The sequence below is a fragment of the Bubalus bubalis genome, chromosome 12 (genome assembly GCF_019923935.1).
Source record: "Bubalus bubalis isolate 160015118507 breed Murrah chromosome 12, NDDB_SH_1, whole genome shotgun sequence".
NCBI classification, from domain to species: Eukaryota; Metazoa; Chordata; class Mammalia; order Artiodactyla; family Bovidae; genus Bubalus; species Bubalus bubalis.
In genome coordinates, this window is record NC_059168.1 from 67,561,929 (window position 1) to 67,574,978 (window position 13,050).

At 40.9% G+C, this 13,050-nt stretch overlaps 1 pseudogene; it reads right to left on the reverse strand.

The window, feature by feature from the left end:
* Window positions 1–8,893: 8,893 nt before the first annotated feature.
* Window positions 8,894–13,050, reverse strand: part of LOC102411107 — an 80,679-nt pseudogene continuing 76,522 nt past the window's right edge.

Here is a 13,050-nt window from a genome sequence, read left to right on the forward strand (position 1 = left end):
GCCACACCTCAAAGCTAACCCTAACATAAATAAAACCAGAGCCCTTCCTCCTCCCAACTTCAAAAGCAGCTTTTGCTCACAGATGTTGAGAACAGGCTCAGCGGTCAGCTTTGAGCTAGGCACTGTGAAAACCCTTAATAAGACGGTGCCTTTTCAGGAAATTTGCAGGCGAGACTCAAACTGAGAAACTTAGAGAGCGTATGTGCGGAGCAAATCGTGGGCTACCAGGAGACCCAAACCCTTGGCTCGACCCCAAACTTCGGGGCTTGTCTGACGGTGATCCTTAATTCTTCCACCTTTTCTGATGCCGTGGTTTTGCCTGACCTTCATTTAACCCCCGCCCACACGAGAACTCTAGACTGACTGTTGTATCTTTCCTCTTCAATATTCCCGTTTTGATGCTTATTTTTACCCTGATAACGCCCGAGTGCGCAGAATGGAGGTGGACAGTGTGGTTTGCATCTGCCAAAGGCAGAAGATTTGGACCCTTCTTGGTACCCTTCTCCATCCCTAGATTTCCAGATAGATGATGCGGACAGTAGTGCCAAATCTTTTCCCATCCCCCCTCCCCAGATCCATGATTTTTCAAATCCTGAATATAAGTTCTTTCTCACCTCCACCTGCTCCCTATTTCTCAGACAGCCCTTTTGGCTTGTAAATTAGTCCTAGAATTTTTTCTGCAGGCATTTGAAGAGAGTAGAAAAGGGTGCTCCAGGGCGGGGCGACGGGAGGGTGGCGAGGTTAGGGGGATGGTGTTCTTGGTTTCTCTTAAGTGAAATTTAAATTTTAAATTGAACCGTGACTGAATTGACAGAGGTTTCTGCTGCTTCCTCTTCCTCCTCCTCCTCTTTTTTTCTCCTCCCTATTTTCTTTCTCCCTGTTGTCTTCCTCCTCTTTTTTGCTCATCGTGTTTCAAGTAGTATCATAGTTAAACTATCAGTTAAACTTCCTGTGTAGAGACAGCATCTTTTCTTCCGGAGGGAGTCGATGTTGTCACCTCAGTTCACAAATCTGCGCAGCCACCTCCAGGGCAGAACGCAGCACCTGCTAAGACAGTCCCTCGAAACAAACCCACGGGAGGCGTGTTCTCTGCACTTTCCTTAAAAGGCTAGATTTTTTCCCAAGGAAGTTTGGAATAGGTCTTGAAATAGATGGGAGAGCTAATTTGAATTAGATTCATTGACCTCCATCTTTCTCTGCACCTACTGATCTTGGCTTTTTTAAAGACCTGTTGGGTCCTAGAATCTGTTGCTATCTCAGTTTTTACTTTCCTAGACTTTCCTGTTAACCAGACTAGGCCAGAATTCAGCAGATCCCCAGTCTTACTTCTAAGATACAAAAATGTGTTTTTATCTTGTAGAATTAAGGTAGCTAACCTGTATTCACTGAGCGTTCATCTGGATGCTTTGATCAGAATCTGAGGGAAGAAGTTTCACAAAGAAGAAAAAGAAGGAAAAAACAGAAGACTAGATTTTTTTTGTCTTCCATTCTCTTGGAGACTAATGGCAGTTATACTGACAAAACCACAATTTTTAATGTTTTACATGTATTAAGTTAGTGAATTCTCATAACAACACTATGAAATAAGGTACTATTGTTAGTTTCACTTTATAGATGGGGCACTGAAGCATAGAGATAAGTGACTTGCCCAAAGTCACACAAATAGTAACTGGCAAAACCAGGACTCAAATCCAAATATTTTAGGTGCAGAACCCAGTGCTTAACTAGCAACACCATACTGCCTACTTAAAGTAAGAAGCAAATCTATAAGCAGCATGGGACCAGGAGACAGGAAACCTCTACCACTCCATAGCTGTGCCCCTAGACCACTTAGAACTCTGGACCTATTTTTGCAGCCAAAAAGCTATAGCTCTCTTACAACGCTTAGTAATTCTCTAGTTCTTAGTGCAAGATAATCAGATCAACCACTGTAATCTCAAGATTCCTAGCACACTTACAGAAGTATGATTTGTCCAACCTGGCCTTGCATTTCTATTCAACTTTTCAAGTATATTGTCACCTCTACTCAGAATCAGGTAACAGTCGTCTACTTATCTCCTTGAACATCCAGTATGATAGTTTATATAGAATGTGTCCTTACCAGTATTTAAATAAACCAAATAATCAAATTCAAATTAAATGTGACACAGAAAACAATCTGATTAGGGTGGAAAGATTGTTTTGAGGTATTATAGACCATTTTGAACTTGCTCTAAGAGATATTAATGAGAAATATCCAATTAAAAGGAAAGGAAAAGGAGGGACTACCTAGCTGGTCCAGTGGTTAAGAATCAGCTTTGCAATTCAGGGGATACAAGTTTGATTCCAGTTGGGGGAATTAAGGATCCCAGATGCCTTGGAGCAACTACTGAGCCCATGAGTCCCTGGGCCACAAAGAAAGATCCCACGTGATGCAATGAAGTTCCCACATTCTACAACTAAAGACCCAACGCAGCCCAATAAATAAATGAATTGTTTAAAAAAGGGAAAAGAAACTGATATTTACTATGTATCTTCCACAGGCTAATTGCTGAATTAGGCACTTAACATATTACATTGTTTAATCCTTATAGATGCGGATCTGCACCTCTGCAAAGTAGATACTATTATCTATTGTATCAAAGTAGATACTATTCTATCAATACTATTTTCCCGAATTATATAAATGAACAATGAAAATTGTATTAGTAGCAGAGGAATGCGCATGCTTTGTTGGGTTTGGAGGAAATAATTTGGCCTGTGATATGGCTAAACCATTTCACAGTAAAACCCAGTTATGGCCAATGTGTGGTTAATTCCTTACAGGAAGTCAAAGAGAAGGGGACCAACATTATTTAAGGACATTAACTAAGGCCTGCACTGCAGTGGATATTTAATCATATCATGCAGCCTTCACAAGACACTTATCAATGTGGAAACAGGCTGACTGGGGTTAAAGTATGTCAACTGTTGCTACACACAGCCTGGTAAGGGCAGAACCAGAAGTACAATCTGACTGACCTCAAAACACAGTCATTTTCTAGACACCATATAACCGTTCTATGTTGCCATCTTTTAGTCTGATGGAACTTATTAGAAATGCAAATTATCAGGCCCCACCCAGATCTTTTGAATAGGAGGGAGGGGCAGAGGTGGCAGTCTCTTTGCACCAACCATCCTGGTGATTCTGATAGATTTTCAAGTTTGAGAACCCTTGTTTAGCAGAAGGGACAGAGTAACAACCACTTATTTTCTTCAAAAAGATTTCTTGGTTTTTGGTTTTGTTTTCTGAGTAGAAAAGTAATTATATAATCATCAAAGACAGTATGAAGAATAGAAGTCAACTCAGAATAAAATCCCTCAGAGATATTTACTACTGACTTTTTTTTTTTTGCATTCGCTGTTTTTATAAAGCTCAAATTTATAAGGATCTCTCAACATTTTCCAGTCCAGTGCTCTATTCTAGATCTAAGACCCCTTCTCCCTTCATTTGCCCTGTAAATCTTCCAACTACGCCGTCTGCTGTGTCCTGCTACTTACTGTTACTACAGCACTTTGGATGTACATTTGGCCCCCTATATTTGAGGGTTGCACACTGGAGGATTAAACCAAGTACACATGGAAAATATTCAGAAAAGAAAATTATATAAAGTTCCAGAAAGCAAAACTTGAATGTACCTTGGCCAGCAGCTATTTACATAGTATTTACCTTGTATTAGGTATTTTAAGTAATTTAGAGATGATCTAAAGTATATGGGAAAGACTAGAGAAGGCAATGGCACCCCACTCCAGTACTCTTGCCTGGAAAGTCCCATGGATGGAGGAGCCTGGTAGGCTGCAGTCCATGGGGTCGCACAGAGTCGGACACGACTGAAGCGACTTAGCAGCAGCAGCAGCAGCAGCAGCAGCAGCAGAGATCTCTTCAAGAAAATTAGAGATGCCAAGGGAACATTTCATGCAAAGATAGGCTCAACAAAGGACAGAAATGGTAGGGACCTAACAGAAGCAGAAGATATTAAGAAGAGGTGGCAAGAATACACAGAAGAACTGTACAAAAAAGATCTTCATGACCCAAATAATCACGATGTGATCACTCACACTCACCCAGAGTCAGACATCCTGGAATGTGAAGTCAAGTGGGCTTTAGGAAGCATCCCTACAAACAAAGCTAGTGGAGGTGATGGAATTCCAGTTGAGCTATTTCAAATCCTCAAAGACGATGCTGTGAAAGTGCTGCACTGAATATGTCAGCAAATTTGGAAAACTCAGCAGTGGCCACAGAGCTGGAAAAGGTCAGTTTTCATTCCAATCCCAAAGAAAGGCAATGCCAAAGAATGCTCAAACGACCGCACAATTGCACTCATCTCACACACTAGTAAAGTAATGCTCAAAATTCTCCAAGCCAGGCTTCAGCAATATGTGAACCATGAACTTCCAGATGTTCAAGCTGGTTTTAGGAAAGGCAGAGGAACCAGAGATCAAATTGCCAACATCTGCTGGATCATCAAAAAAGCAAGAGAATTCCAGAAAAACATCTATTTCTGCTTTATTGACTATGCCAAAGCCTTTGACTGTGTGGATCACAATAAACTGTGGAAAATTCTGAAAGAGATGGGAATACCAGGCCACCTGACCTGCCTCTTGAGAAACCTGTGTGCAGGTCAGGAAGCAACAGTTAGAACTGGACATGGAACAACAGACTGGTTCCAAATAGGAAAAGGAGTCCATCAAGGCTGTATATTGTCACCCTGTTTATTTAACTTATATGCAGAGTACATCATGAGAAACGCTGGGCTGGAAGAAGCACAAGCTGGAATCAAGATTGCCGGGAGAAATATCAATAACCTTAGATATGCAGATGACACCACCCTTATGGCAGAAAGTGAAGAAGAACTAAAGAGCCTCTTGATAAAAGTGAAAGTGGAGCGTGAAAAAGTTGGCTTAAAGCTCAACATTCAGAAAACGAAGATCATGGCATCTGGTCCCATCACTTCATGGGAAATAGATGGGGAAACAGTAGAAACAGTGGCAGACTTTATTTTTGGGGGCTCCAAAATCACTGTAGATGGTGACTGCAGCCATGAAATTAAAAGACGCTTACTCCTTGGAAGGAAAGTTATGACCAACCTAGACAGCATATTAAAAAGCAGAGACATTACTTTGTCAACAAAGGTTCGTCTAGTCAAGGCTATGGTTTTTCCGGTGGTCATGTATGGATGTGAGAGTTGGACTATAAAGAAAGCTGAGCACCGAAGAATTGATGCTTTTGAACTGTGGTGTTGGAGAAGACTCTTGAGAGTCCCTTGGACAGCAAGAAGATCCAACCAGTCCATCCTAAAGGAGATCAGTCCTGGGTGTTCACTGGAAGGACTGATGTTGAAGCTGAAACTCTAATACTTTGGCCACCTGAAGTGAAGAGCTGACTCATTTGAAAAGGCCCTGATGCTGGGAAAGATTGAGGGCAGGAGGAGAAGGGGATGACAGAGGATGAGATGGTTGGATGGCATCACCGACTCAATGGACATGGGTTTGGGTGGACTCAGGGAGTTGGTGATAGACAGGGAGGCCTGGCGTGCTGCGGTTCACGGGGTTGCGAAGAGTCAGACACGGCTGAGCAACTGAACTGAACTGAAAGTATATGGGAGGATATGCATAGGTTATGTGCAAATACTATGACATTTCATATAAGAGACTTGAGCATTGGCAGGTTTTTGGTATCTGAGAGGGTTGCTGGAACCCACTCACCTCAGATTCTGAGGGATGGCTATACCTCCATTTATAGCCCATATCAATTTGTACTGTCATTATTGGTTTACATTCATCTTTCTTTCCTTAGCAACCGACTCCCACACATATATAGTGAAGTGAAGTGAAAGTCGTTCAGTCGTGTCCAACTCTTTGCGACCCCATGGACTATATAGTCCATGGAATTCTCTAGGCCAGAATACTGGAGTGGTAGCCTTTCTCTTCTCCAGGGGATCCTCCCAACCCAGGGATTGAACCTAGGTCTCCCACCTTGCAGGCAGATTATTTACTGTCTGAGCCACCAGGGAAGCCCTGGTGATACATAGTGAGTGCTCAGTAAATACTTTGAACAAATGAATTCGTAATTTAATGAAAAATAAAATAAATTAGCTGAAACATATTCAATCCTTCTTATTAGATTGATGATTCCTAATTAGTTTGAACTCTAGAAGTCTGATTAAGCATAGAAATGTTCTTTTAGCAGAATTCCTTCATCACAGATGTTGTTAGATCTGAAAGTCCAAGTTTGATACCAGTTAATCTCAAGGGACTAATAAAGTATATATTAATATATAATATATTAATAAAATATAAGGGTCCTGTTAGATAACATGAAAAGCAGCTGAAACACATTCTAGGTCTCTCATATTTCCCCTTCTCCTGTATTTTCATGTCATTAATTAAACATCAGTTTATGTTGGAATTCTTATCCTTCTCCAGCAACTACCATTTTTCTGTACCTCTTTCCAGCAAAATACCTCAATGCAATTGTCTATTCTTGCTGTCTCTACCAATTCTCCACGTTACTATGTCCAATAGACAGCTCTCAGTCCTCATCTTCTGTTAAAATTCAATTTATTTAAACAACAAGGAGATAACAGTTCATTCTTTCTCCCTCCTACCTCTCCCATCTTTGGAAATCATCAACCCGTTCTGTGCATCTAAGTGGTATATACATATATGTGTGAAAGTGAAGTCGTTCAGTCGTGTCCGACTCTTTGCGACCCTGTGGACTGTAGCCCTCCAGGCTCCTCCATCCATGGGATTCTCCAGGCAAGAATACTGGAGTGGGTTGCCATTTCCTTCTCCAGGGGATCTTCCCGACCCAGGGATTGAACCCAGGTCTCCTGCATTTCAGGCAGACGCTTTAACCTCTGAGCCACGAGGGAAGCCCTACATATATTGTAACAGAGATCAAACAGTATTTGTCTTTCTCTGTCTGACTTACTTCACTTAGCATAATGCCCTTGAGGTCCATTCACATTGTGACATGTGGCAAGATTTACTTCTTTTTATGGTTGATTAATATTCCATTGTATATATATACCATAATTTATCAGTTCATCTATCAATGAACACAGGTTGTTTACATAGCTTGGCTATTGTAAATAATGCTACAATGAACAAGGAGGTGCATATATCTTTTTGAATCAGTGTTTCTTTCATTTTCTACAGATTAAATACCAGAAAGTGGAATTGCTGGATCATATGGTAGTTCTAATTTTAATTTTTTTGAGGAAACTGCATACTGCTTTCCATAGTGGCTATCTATTACATTTTGATAGGTTGGGATGGTAATCATTGTTTTCATTGTCATTGTTTAGTAGTTGTTGTTTAGTCCCTAAGTTGTGTCCAGCAGTTTTATAACTCCATGGCCTGTGTAGCCCACCAGGCTCCTCTGTCCATGGGCTTATTTAAGTTATTGTTGTTGTTTAGTCACTTGGTCATGTCTTTGTGAGCTCATGGACTGCAGCACGCCAGGTTTCCCTGTCTTTCACCATCTCTCAGAGCTTGCTCAAACGCATGTCCAATGAGTTGGTGATGCCATTCAACCATTTCATCCTCTGTCGTCCCCTTCTCCTCCTGCCTTCAATCTTTCCCAACATGGGGGTCCTTTCTAATGAGTCGGTTCCTCGAATCAGGTGGCCAAAATATTGGAGCTTCAGCTTCGGCATCAGTCCTTCCAGTGAATATTCAGGGTTGATTTCCTTTAGGATTGACTGATTTGATCTCCTTGTAGTCCAAGGGACTCTCAAGAGGCTTCTCCAAAGTCAGTGAAGACTTTTTCAAATACTTTCTTTGATAAAAAAAACTCTCCTTGACCAAACTTGAATCAGTACCTTGCAGTCCTTTTTTTTTAACTAGACTTTGACCTTGCGCTCTGTCCTTGGCCCAACTAGTTTTAGCAAAAATTCTGATGAGTCAGTTTAGTGAAAATCCCCCAGCCTTGATATTACTCTGGATATCTGGTCAAATTCCTTATCCTTCACTCTCAACATCTTATCACCTTAAGCTGCCTTAAGGCAAGAATCCTGTTGAGTCTGATCAGCAAGAATCCTCCTAGCCTTGATGCTTCCTCTAGAGATTTTCCATCCACTGATCCCCACCCTGCTCCTTAACTTACCCTGGTTGGTTTGGATTTGAGCTTGGTCTCTCTCCCGTACCGGACTTCCATGGCGGCTCAGACGGTAAAGTGTCTGCCCACAATGCGGGTTCAATCTCTAGGTCGGGAAGATCCTGTGGAAAAGGAAATGGCAACCCACTCCAGTACTCTTGCCTGGAAAATCCCATGGGCGGAGGAGCCTGGTACGCTGCAGTCCATGGGGTCGCTAGGAGTTGGACACAACTGAGCGACTTCCCTTTCACTTTTCACTTTCATGCATTGGAGAAGGAAATGGCAACCCACTCCAGTGTTCTTGCCTGGAGAATCCCAGGGACAGAGGAGCCTGGTAGGCTACTGTCTCTGGGGTCACACAGAGTCGGACACGACTGAAACGACTTAGCAGCAGCAGCCGCAGCAGAGTCCATTTCTTTAAAACTAGGCTGGTCAGATTTTCCCAGAGAAGATACTTCTAATATCCTGCCTGGTGGGTGAAGACCTGGTCACCTGTGTTGGAGGATCCAGTTGGGAGAGATACCTAAAGGAACCAGTGTGCACCATACAACCATCCCCTAATCTTCTTAGCTTCAGTGCTGTACTTTGGCTTTTCGCTTTGCCGTGTATTTTCCAGAGAAGAAACCCTTTGTTTCACCCTTTTCAGATATAAACCTCCAGTCTTTTTCCAGAGTTGGAGGGGACAGTCACCTGGTCACTCAGTGTGGGGGAGAGAATCAAACTACTTCTTTAAGGTATTTTATGGGTTGTCGGGAGGAGCTAATGGACACCTAGCCAGATGTCTTCTTAAACTGGGACTCAGTGCTTTCATTTTCACTGCAATGGACACATAAAGAATTGAACTAAGATGTACTTGCTATAATTGACATAAAACATAGATTGAGGTTTCTGAAATAGTCAAGGAGAGCAGTGTGAGAGTCCCTGTCCCATCCTTACTGAGTCACTTACTCTTTTTTTTTAATTGTGAATGTTTTATTTAGTCATTTTTGTTTACAACTGAAAGTCTGGGCATTCAAAATTAACATCCTTGCCCATGAGCTTCTTATAGACACCAGAAAATGTTTCAACTTTGTGTTTCACATTGTCTGCTGTGCTTCATCCAAATGAGCCTTTAGGAGCTGGCTGCCATCCAGTTTGACTTGGATTATCTTGCCCATAATCTCACTTGGGAAAAACCAAGTCATCCAGGATCCCATTGTGCCCAGCTGTTAAAGCGCAGCTCCTGAGATATTTTTGCTTATTTTTTGGTACAGGTTTTTTGAGTTCGCTTAGGTAGAATTCTCCTCTGGACACTAAAGACAACATGCTTCCCACTGAACTTTTTCTCCAGTTCACGTACTAAGTGAACTTGGGTTTTCTGAAAAGATTTCAGTTGAGGAAAAAAGATTGTAATAGCTTACTGACCACCACCAACTTCATTTTCTTGGCTCCTGTTGTATTCAGCTTCCTTAGTGGAGCCTTGAGTTCCAAGTTGATCTCAAACTCATGGAGAGCCTGGGAGATGCCAGATTCCAACTCCTGCTTCTTGCCATTGGGCTTCACAGTTTTAGTGCGCAGAACTGAAAGAAAGTGAAAGTGAAGTTGCTCAGTCGGGTCCGACTCTTTGTGACTCCATGGACTGTAGCCCACCAGGCTTCTCTGTCCATGGGGTTTTCCAGGCAAGAATACTGGAGTGGGTTGCCACTTCCTTCTCCAGGGGATCTTCCCCACCCAGGGATGGAACCCAGGTCTCTTGCATTGCAGGCATACGCTTTACCCTCTGAGTCACCAGGGAAGCTCAGAACTGAACATGGCCTAATCCTTTCTAAAGAGGACAACACTCATTTGCCTGGCCAACACCTGGCCTGAAAAGAGCAGGGCATGGTTTGTTTGTTTGGCTGGTTGGTTGGTTTTGCTGGGCCTTCACTGCTGCTTGGGCCTTTCTCTAGTTGTAGAGAGTGGAGCTACTATTTGTCTCAGTGCACAGGCTTCTCGTTGCAGTGACTTCTCTTGTTGCGAAGCACAGGCTCTAGGCACCTGGGCTTCAGTAGTTGCAACATTCAGGCTCAGTTGTTGAGATGTATCCTTGAGATCTTTTTGCCATCAGTCCATAACCTCTTGGTTGGATTTTGACTTTAGGTATGTGATCTGTGTCTAGGGAACAACAGAAAGCTATATCTCATTCACACAGGCATTAACTCTAGGACTCTGGTCTCAGAACTTCAGCTCTGATTGCCTGAGCGAACACTCAAACACTCACAGTTAGGGTGTCCTCCTAGAGGTCTTATTCTGACTCTTTAGAATTATGATGCTTAGAGTGTGTGTTCTATAGATGAGTACCAGCCCATTGACTGGTCCATGGTGAGATAAGTGCAGAAATTAAGAATAAACATTTATACTATATAAATTGCATATAATTTACAGAATATTTGAAACACTTTGGAAATGAAAAGGGGGATATGATTCTGCACCTCCAGTTCCAATGTGTGGGCTTTTTCCACTCACCACCTATTCACTGACACTAGTTAAGTGTCCTACAATTTTACTCAATTTTACTCTGACATTATCTCCTTGGAGATAGCATCAGATCCCACAAGTTAAGGACTCAGTCCTACAAGACTGAAACCCCTGTTTCTGATGCCAATCACAAGTTCAGGTCATCACATGTGCTTCTGACTGACTGGTTATGAATCAAAGGTTTAAGTGACCCCACTCTTTGGGTTCCATTAATTTGCTAAAGCAGATCATAGAACTCAGAGAAATATTTTGCTCATTAGCTTATCAGTTTATTATAAAAGAATATAACTCAGGAACAGTCAGATGAAAGAGACACACAGGGCAAAATATGTGGGAAGGGGCTCAGAGCATCCATGCCCTCTCTTAGAGCATCATCCACTCTCACACCATTGTCTTACAGCTGGCTGTTCACCAACTTAGAACCCCAGGTTTTGAGTTTTTATGGAGGCTTCATTACATAGGCATGGTTGATGGAATCATTGGCCATTGGCAATCATTCAGCTTGCAACCTCCTTCCCTGATCCCCTTCCAAGAAGTGTGTAGGAAAGGGGACAGGATGACTGAAATTTCCAATCCTCCAATCACACAATTGTTTCCTCTGACAACGAGCCCTCATCCTTAGGAATTTTCCAAAAGTCACTTCATTAATATAAACTCAGATATGGTTGAAAGGGATTTATTGTGATTATCAAGACGCTTCTTCTGTCTTATCTCTTAGGAAATTCCAATGGTTTTAGGAGTTCTGTGCCGGAAACAGGGATGCAGACCAAGTATATATTTCTTCTTATAAATCACAGCATCATAAGGGACTACTAATAATTATGCCAGGACAACAGATATTACCTGGACTGTCAGGCAAAGAGGAACATATGGTCATCTCCTCCATAGATCTCTCTGGTGGTAGAGCCCTGTGGTACGCCTTTCAAATGACCTTCTGAGCCTCTCTTTTCCTGAGTGTAGCAGTAGTAGTTTAATCGCTACCCTAATTTCCAAATTCCAGGCCCCATGCCCCTGCCCTGATAAGATAGCCCAGCAATTACAGTTTTGCCCACCACTTCCTAAACCATTCTTGGAAATTGGCTTATAATTGGACATGCTGTCTTGCCTACTGGCCCCATTCTGAGACTTCCTTCCAGTGACTGTCTTCCCCCAAGAGGGTATTTCTGAGAGCAGGCTTCAGTCTTCAGCCGTACCACAATGAGGAGTCATAAAATATGATTCATGGTCATGATAATTAAATAAACTACTGAGTGCAGCAGTAGCTTCAATTCATTAGGAACTTCAGAGTTTAAGTGCTTCTTGGCAAATATTTTCTAAATAGTCCTGGTAGATTTAACAAGAAGTCAGAGATTAAACAATGGGAAAAATCAATAGTTTTTCAGCCAACCCTCTGCTAGGAGCATCTGTGAAATATCATGCATTTCTTGGGAATTATTATAGTAGTCTTCAAATGTTTTCACTAACATAATCACTAAGTTCATTTTTAAAAACCCTATATTCCTTCATATATTTTAAAGCTGACATATAAGAATTTTCATCACAAGTCCAAATAATTACAAAGGATATAATTTATGCCATCTTATAAATACTGTAATTTAAAAATGAAACTATTCCATCACTCCTTTTAATGTATAGAATGCAAACTACCATATATTTCATAGAATATAAATACTCACCATCATCCATTTAAAAATACTCTAACTTCTTCTACAACAACTAAGAATTTCACAACTATTCTTTTTTCTTCTAGAATGCATATTTCTAATTCCCCCAAGGAAGTTTATCCTATAGTAATAAATGCTTGTTTTTTTTAATTGATTGGATCATTTTATTTCTTCACCCTAAAAACTAATTAATTTTTAGTTTTTAATTTCCTATAAGTATAAATTTCTAAGTGTTTAAAAAATTTCTTCTGGTTGACAATTAGCAGCTTTATACAAGTAATTAAAACAATATAAATGTAACACAAATTTTGATAAATTGACAAAAAGTAGAAATATATTGGGAATGCATTTTTTTTCAGTTATTTATCGATCTTTAAGGCAGGGAATACATTTTTTAATTGATGTATGATTGATTTACAATGTTGTGTTAGTTTCAGGTAAACAGCAAAATGATTCACCATATATTTTATATATATATATAATACATGTGTGTGTGATACAGTTGTTCCTTATTATTTATTTTACATATAGCAGTTTGTATCTGTTAACCCCAAACTCCTAATTTATCCTTTCCCCCCACCTTTCTCCTTTAGTAACCTAAGATTGTTTTCTATGTCTGAATATTTTTCTATTTTGCAATTAAGTTCATTTGTATACTTTTTTTTTAAGATTCCACATATAGGTGATATTGTATGATACTTGTCTTTCTCTGACTTTCTTCGCTTGGTATGATAATCTCTAGGTACAACCATGTTGTTGTAAATGGCATGA